We start from the raw sequence: 8334 nt of genomic DNA, 5'->3' as shown, positions 1-8334 counted from the left end.
CACCCTGCCCCTACCAGTGCCTCTGAGCAGTGCCTGCATAACATTCCCCAAACCTCACAAAAAGAATAACAGAGGTGCAGTGGCTACATTAACTCTCCTTCCCCACCACATGTGCTACTCTGATCCCTCTCTCCTCACATCTCCACCATCAGTATCTCCACTATTATCATACCCTCTTCTCTGACCCCATTCCCTCATGCTTACTCCATATTAGGAGCTACCACCCAGGAAAAAGATCTGGGCATCATAGTGGATAATACATTCAAATCGTCGGCTGAGTGTGCTGCAGCAGTCAAAAAAGCAAATAGAATGTTAGGAATTATTAGGAAGGGAATGGTGAATAAAACGGAAAATGTCATAATGCCTCTGTATCGCTCCATGGTGCGACCGCATCTTGAATACTGTGTACAATTCTGGTCGCCGCATCTCAAAAAAGATATAGTTGCGATGGAGAAGGAACAGAGAAGGGCGACCAAAATGATAAAGGGAATGGAACAGCTCCCCTATGAGGAAAGACTAAAGAGGTTAGGGCTGTTCAGCTTGGAGAAGAGACGGCTGAGGGGGAATATGATAGATGTCTTTAAACTCATGAGAGGTCTAGACCAGGTAAATGAGAATCAGTTATTTACTCTTTCGGATATTAGAAGGATTAGGGGGCACTCCATGAAGTTAGCAAGTAGCACATATATAACTAATCAGATAAATTTTTTTTGACTCAACACACAATTAAACTCTGGAATTTGTTGCCAGGGGATGTGGTTAGTGCAGTTAATGTTGCTGGGTTTAAAAAAGGTTTGGATAAGTTCATGGAGGAGAAGTCCATTAACTGCTATTAATCATGTTGTCTTAGAGTATAGCCACTGCTATTACTGGCATTATAGTAGCATGGGATCTACTTAGTATTTGGGTACCTGTCAGGTACTTGTAGCCTGGATTGGCCACTGTTGGAAACAGGATGCTGGACTTCATGGACCCTTGGTCTGACCTAGTATGGCAATTTCTTTTGTTCTTATGTTATTCTACTCCCATCCCTGCCTCTCTTATGGCCCCCTATTACCCCACATAAGTCTCACATAACACCCTATCCCTGCTCTCTCTCCCTTCCTCCACTTCCGCCATCCAAGCCCTGGTCCCATCATACATGTTGCAGAACAGGTTGCAGCGTGGACCTTTGGGAGGAATAAGGTTCCAGACCATCCAAATTGCATTACTGACTTCAGGAAGATAGGGAGGGAACAATATTCACCCCCTTCCCCACTGTCTTTCCCACAGCATAAGATCCTCCATGTGCTATTCCCCACAACTCTTGCAACATTCATCCCTTTCATGTTATTTCCCTCAGACGCATTCATCTACTCCTGCACCATTTCTTCTTTCATTAACTCCTTTCAGGACAAGAAAACACAATACAATAGGCTCACTGACGAATCTATTCGGGGTGGACCAGAAAGGGTCCTCCCCCAGCATTCACTTCATGCAGTGATCCCCAAAGTATTCATCAACTACATTCACTCTCTTCTCCCCTCACCCTCTTTCCCTTGCCACAAATTATTCTGGCCTGTCTGGAATTCTGGTGACTTTTTTCTCTGTTCTGCTAACAACTGAATATCAAGTCTTGGAAGCATAGTAAGCTGCTAAGCCTGGGGCTATGTACACTCCAGTCCTTCCCCTCCAGACTGTAGTGCAGAGAAAAGCCCTCTATTCCAGACAGCAAATGGAGTGAGTGTGTAGAGGGGCAAGCAAGATGCTCAGGCTCTTTGCTGTCCTGTCAGTTCCAACCTCACCCCCAACCTTTCCCCTCCTGTCTTCCACTGCAGCTGGCAGGGATGAAGGAATGGAGGAAAATAGAACAGGGATGAGCAGAGAAAACCCTCTGCTACCTGCTCCAGCAACTCTTGTCTATCTCTGCAGCAGCCAGCAGCACTCTTAGGTCAGGAGGGATAAGAGGAGTTGGAGCAGAATAGCTCTTTCCTGCTTTATTCTACTGTGCTTCCTGCCCCAGCCCTTCTCTGCAGTGCTGCTCAGTTGCCATGTGGCCAGGAGGGAAAGAGCCTCATTTTACATTTGAAAGAGCCACAGGTTGGCCACCCCGGACTATACCGTCCAACCTCACTATGGCAAGCCCAGACACCTTTCAAAAACAAAGCTCAACCATTATATACCAAGTGCCCATTTAGAGTTGATCACAAAGGAGGTTCACTTTTTATCTAAGCGTGCCAAATATCCAGCTCAAAGGCCTACCATCAATTTCACAGCATAGCTTAGATGGCAAAAGAGGCCACTCAAACAATCAGTGACAACAATCAACATCCTTGTTCTCAGCACAGGGAAGATCTTTACATGCAGACAATCATGGACAATCCAATATAATAAGGATCTCACCAAAAATAAGTTGATGTGTCACACAACACATATTCTCGTGCATAAATCTCACTGTGCTGCCCGGGGAGAATGCTCCCTATGGGGGAAGGCACTGTTACATACTCTTTGAGTGACAGTTCATGTTCACGCCTTTTTCTCTTTAAAAAGCCGCGGAGTTAACTTCATTGGCTTGCAAGCCATGGCTGCTACTGGCGATACGCTGTGGTCGATTGCAATTTAAAATAAAGATTTACAAACAGTACGTTTTTTTTGGTGGGTCTTTTTATTCTAGTCGTTTAAATTTATGCATTAATAAATTTAGCTCTTTTTTTATGATAAATTATTTTTAAATGTGCCTTTCTTCAGCCGGATCGGTCTCGTCTTCACGGTTTGTTTCTTTCAATCTTTACAGCGTACATAGCATGTACATATCTTTGAAGTTTGGGCTATCACAATCTCCGAAGATTTCAGTTACATAGTGAGTCCTATTTATACATGCTTTAAGATATCTCCTTACCAATCTGTGTTTTTATACGATTAATATGTGTTCGCATAACTGCTTGGTAGTGCACTTCCTGTATTGTTTCTTGGCTCTTTAGGGATACCGGGTAACATAATCTGTGGAGGAAGTCTTTTCCACGTTCCCCAGAAGAAGGAAGGTTTTTTTCCCTTCCAAAACACTGAAATGTCGGGTGACTTTGGAAGATAGTGCAGTAAAACTTTGAAGACTCTTGTTTTCCCGGTGTTAAATGTATTCGCAAGCAAATTAAGTGCATACACTGACTTTACTTAATAAAATGTAAAAAAAATATATAAACAATCATTCAAGGAATATATAATGACCGATGAATAGAATTTGTTGGCACATAGAGGACTATTAGGCAGTCCTTCAGCATTAAGAGGATTCAGTTTTGGGTTCCTCGTTACTTATATCAGTGCCATAGTATGATGGTCATTCACATTCCATTTTGAGATTTATGCACGAGAATTTGTGTTGTGTGACACATCAGTTTATTTTTGGTGAGATCCTTATTATATTGGATTGACATTGTTCTTTCACTTTGGGGTTCTTTCAATCAAGTATTATCAGACAATCGTAGACAACCATTTCAACTTCCACATTGGCATAGCTCATGAAGAATGGGAATTGGATGACTGAAGGAACTTGTCACAGCATTATAGAGCCTTTCACCTGCAGGTTACTGCTTTAAATCCAGCTCAGGTCAGTGGGGACTTAAAAAAATCAAGTAACAAATCACCGAGATTAGATGATATACATCCCAGGATTCTGAAAAAAGAAAAATATAACATTGCAGACTTACTAGCAATTTCTAATTTCTCATTCAAATCAGCTACAGTACCTTTGGACTGAATGGTGGACAACTTGACACCCATTTATAAAAAAAAAAGGATTTCAGGGTGATCTGGGAAACTACACACTGGTGAGCCTGATGTTGGTGCTGGGCAAAATGGTAGAAATTATTCTAAAGAACATCTGGATAGACTCAGATTAATGGGGCAGAGCCAACATGGATTTTGCAAAGAACTCTCATTTTATAAATCTGTCAGATTTTTTTGAAAGCATTAGCAAATTGCTGATTCACTGGCAGATAAAGTTTAAAGTGATTGTTTTAATTGTTAAAGTTTTTAATGGGAATGCCCCTAGTTGTTTTAATTATGTGCTAAAGGTTTATAAACCATCCAAGTGTTCTTTGGCTCCCTAAGTTTAAGAGTGGAATGTCATTACTCAGTTATACTACTGAGCAGCTAGACAGACACATTTAAGGGATTTGGTGAAGGAACTAGAAGGCTCTCTATATAGAAATGTTTTCACTGGAAAAGGAGATTATCCATCCGATTAATCTTCCTCCTTCTCATTTGATAGCAGTCCAATAACAGCTAATATCTTATTCATATGGTGTCAAGTTCACAGGAAATTAAGGGTGCAGGAAAAGCATTTGGTACCTCTTTCTCTTATCCAGTATAATCCTGTGGTTTCAAATCAGACCTTTTTTGTTGATACGGATGATTGGGAGTCTAGGGGGTTAATATACATTGGACAGATCTGATTGACATATCAGATGGTATCCTTTGCCCATTTGTTCTGTCAATATAACATTTCTGAAGCCACTTTTTCTATTTATGAGTTCCTTAAAAAGTCTTTACTAAGCTGAAGGAAAGTGAATAGTGGTCCCAGACCAATGAACTCAGTGGAGTGTCCATTGTGTAAGCAAGATGCGAAAATAAAGCCAATTTCAGATTATAGCAGGGTCTGTTGAACAATATGGGATGCGATTCTGGAGTATTTTCCCTGATATGCAAATGGAATGACAAGTTTCTCATACATCTTGATTCAGAGGACTGGGCAGCTCTGTGGGAAGGAGCACACAGTATGGATCTGATTTTAAAAACCATTTACTTGAGTAAAATTGGATTTTACTCAAGCAATAGCACTTTACTCGAGTAAGTGGACATTTGAAAATTGCTACAGTATATGCCATTGAATTGTCCATAGGATTTACTTACGTAAGTGCACTTTACTCGAGTAAATGGCTTTTGGAAATTGCTGCAATAGTAGTTACAGTTGTGCGTAACTTCTTTTGAAAATTACCACCTATATGAATATGGTATAGGAGAACTAATTTAAGGCCTGATTTAAAAAACCCATCACACATGAAAACTGGGAGATATGCGTGTGGCTGGGCCGCGTGCATGCGCCACAGGGATTTTCAAACGCCCGCGGTCACGTGCATATCTCCCGGGACGCACAGAAGAAGGGGTTTGGGAGAAAGGGGCGGGCCGGGGGCAGGGTCTGAGCAGGGCCTAAGTGAGGCGTGGGCAGGCCATTAGGCACTGTCCCGCTGAAGCGCGTGCCGGCAGCCAATTGGCCCGTGCAACGCCTACTGCTCCGGAGAGCAGGTAATTAATAATAATTTAAAAAAAAAGGTTAGTTAGCGGGGTTTTAGGGGTCAGGGTCAGTAGGGGAAAAGGGAGGCGGGTTAGCTAGGGGTTTTAGGAAGTTCACTCCCAGTCCGCTCCTTTATTAGAGTGGATTGGGAGGGAAATGAGATTAGGGCCTATCGTGTCGCTGCGCACATGGAGGTAGATCTTAAAACAGTACGCGCGCGTGTACTTTTGTTGGCGCAACCGGTGCCAACAAAAGTACGCCAGATTTTATAAGATACACACGTAGCCGCGCGTATCTTATAAAATCTGTGGTCGGCGTGCACAAGGCTGCGCAAAATCGACAACCTGCGTGCGCCAAGCCGCGCAGCCTGCCTCCGTTCCCTCCGAGGCCGCTCCGAAATCGGAGCGGCCTCGGAGGGAACTTTCCTTCCGCATCCCCCCACCTTCCCCTCCCTTCCCCTATCTACCCCACCCCCCAGCCCTACCTAAATCCCCCCCTACCTTTTGTTGTGCAAGTTACGCCTGCTTGAAGCAGCGTATGCTGGGGATGCCGAGGCGGCGCGGGCAAGTTACGCCTGCTGCAGGCGTAACTTGCCCGCGCCGCCTCGGCATCCCCCGGCACAGGCCGCAGTGCCAGAGGATTCGGGACCGCCCCCCCACCCGCGCCTGAACCATCACCACGCCCCTGGACCCGCCCCGGACCACCCCCTGACCCCGGACCTGCCCCAGGACACGCCCCGGACTGCCGACATGCCCCTGGACATGCCCCCTCCCGCCCCTTTTACGAAGCCCCGGGACTTGCACGCATCCCGGGGCTTGGCGCGTGCCGGCGGCCTTTGCAAAATAGGTGCGCCGGCGCACGAGGGCCCTGCGAGCGTAAATCTGGCAGGATTTATGCACGCAGGGCTTTTAAAATCTAGCCCATGTAGTAAAATTTCCCCCCTTACGTGTGTGAATTGGCATTCACGCACACATGTTCGTGCTGATATAAAATCATGTGTGTATGTGTGCATGGATAGTAGATTTTGTATCATGCACGCATCAATGCTCGCATGTTTTAAAATCGGTGCATCCATGTGCGCGTGTCGGGAACTGTGCGCACATGGATATCAGTGCACGGGTGTTAAAATGTACCTTTTAATGTTTAGACTTCTTCATCGAAGTCTAAATTTGGATATGCTATTTCATAGCTTTATCCCTGTTTTCTTCACTTAGTATTGGAGGAAGTGTGGCCAAAGTGGTACACATTTACATATATGGTGGACATGACCATGAGTCCAAGATTTCTGGGTTGAGGTCTTTGAAATGATTTCATGGGTGACTAGGCATGATTTTTTAGCTACCTCTGAGTCGGCCCTACTGGGATATTGGGGCTCTTTTCCTGCTTCTAAAATTATTGGTGAATCAAAATCTGCTAAACTCAACTACTCAGTTCTGGAAATAAAAGCCTATACTAGGAACCTGGCATTCACAATTCTTTATAATAGCCTGAACTGGAAGACTATTATACTCCCTCAAAGATACCCTCAAGCTATATGACTCTATTTGGATTAATGTTTGGTCTTCCTGGTTGATGTAACATAGAGAGCTTGGACAGTAATGCTATCCTGACGTGGCAGGGAAGCCATCGATGAGACATTGATGTCAATACAAGGCTATCACTATAAACAAGTCACTCAATTATTTTTGCAAGCATGTTATTATATTACATGCATCTATTCATTCCTGTTACTTTTGCTGATATCATTGATTGCTGTTTACTGTTTTATTTATACATTCTTGTATTTGTCTCTAATATAAAAAAAGTTTTTAAAATGTCCCAAACCTTCACGTCATAATCTTTTACTTGTGTCAGTAAAACAAATAAGATTCATTTAATCTTGAACAAGAATGTTTTTGGTAGCAGGAGTTCTTCCCTGGAACTCTTTGCAAAATGAAAGAGTCATTTGTAAGTTCAGGAAGTAGTGGAAGACTCTTTTTATTAATACAAGCATTTAAATCTATTAAGTAAATTTGGAAATCAGACTCCTCTGACTGTCTGCTGTAGATGGGGTCATTTGTCTTAAAACATCTGAAGGTAGAATTCAGTTGATGGTTAAATGAGATATGAAGCTGCCTAATATTTTATGAAAAATGTTTTTGTATGTAATGTGTCTCTTTGATGATGTTCTCTGTTTTATTTTTATTTTAATAATTGATTGATTTGTATTTATTTTAAAAACTTTCTAGCCCACCCATTCATAGTTCTGGGTGAGAACAAGTAAACATTCATAATTACTTAAACATGGAGAACATGCTAAATATGCAGTATAAATATGGTCTAAAATAAAATAAAAGGATCAGGAAGCAGTGGTAAGCATACTAGATGAGAAGTCTTCCAGATCATTAAAAGTACATTAATTTCAGTTGAAAGGGCCCAATGATAGAAACAGCAAGCTCAAAGTCCAGCTGGGCAAAATCCCAAAAGCTTGCTTAAGCAGCATTGTTTTGACTTGCTTCCAAAACAAACTTAGAGATGTTTCTGGCCTCAGAGATCAGGCAGAGCTTTCCAAATCTGTGGGTCTGCTAACTGAAATGGCCTAGCGCATATTTCAGCTAGACAAATCTACCATGTAAAAGGAATATTCAAAAGCTTGTGGCCAGGCAATCTCAGGGCCCAGGTTGACTTAGAGATTTTCACGCATGCACTTAGAAAGATTGGACTATCCTCACTCACTGCCTTATGTATCAATGTTAAGATCTTAACTTAGACCCATCATTGGATTGGTAAGTAATGGAGAGATTTTAACACAGCCAACTCATTTGACCACTTGGGACGCATCATCAGTCCATTAGCATTTACTGAATGCAGTTCACACAAATCAGGTAATGCAATATGCTATCTTCAATATGGCCTGACATTATCAACCCAGAGATAAGCATGCGATTTATATGACTCACTGAAATTCACTTATGTAGAAATTCACACAAAATTCAGTCAGAATTCTTAAAATTCATACATTATTTTGCCTAAGTCAGATCAATGATATCGAACCCAAGTTTTTCCAGCCACATTGAGCTCTTCAG

At 42.6% G+C, this 8334-nt stretch overlaps 1 protein-coding gene across 1 annotated transcript in view; it reads left to right on the top strand.

Moving 5' to 3' along the window:
- The window catches only part of KCNQ5 (potassium voltage-gated channel subfamily Q member 5), a 1147293-nt gene that overhangs the window by 901304 nt on the left and 237655 nt on the right, over positions 1-8334 (top strand). The window lies entirely within an intron of this gene.

This window comes from Rhinatrema bivittatum, chromosome 3, assembly GCF_901001135.1.
Source record: "Rhinatrema bivittatum chromosome 3, aRhiBiv1.1, whole genome shotgun sequence".
Classification (NCBI taxonomy): domain Eukaryota; kingdom Metazoa; phylum Chordata; class Amphibia; order Gymnophiona; family Rhinatrematidae; genus Rhinatrema; species Rhinatrema bivittatum.
Note: the sequence above shows the minus strand (reverse complement) of the source record. Positions and strands in the feature narration are given on the sequence as shown.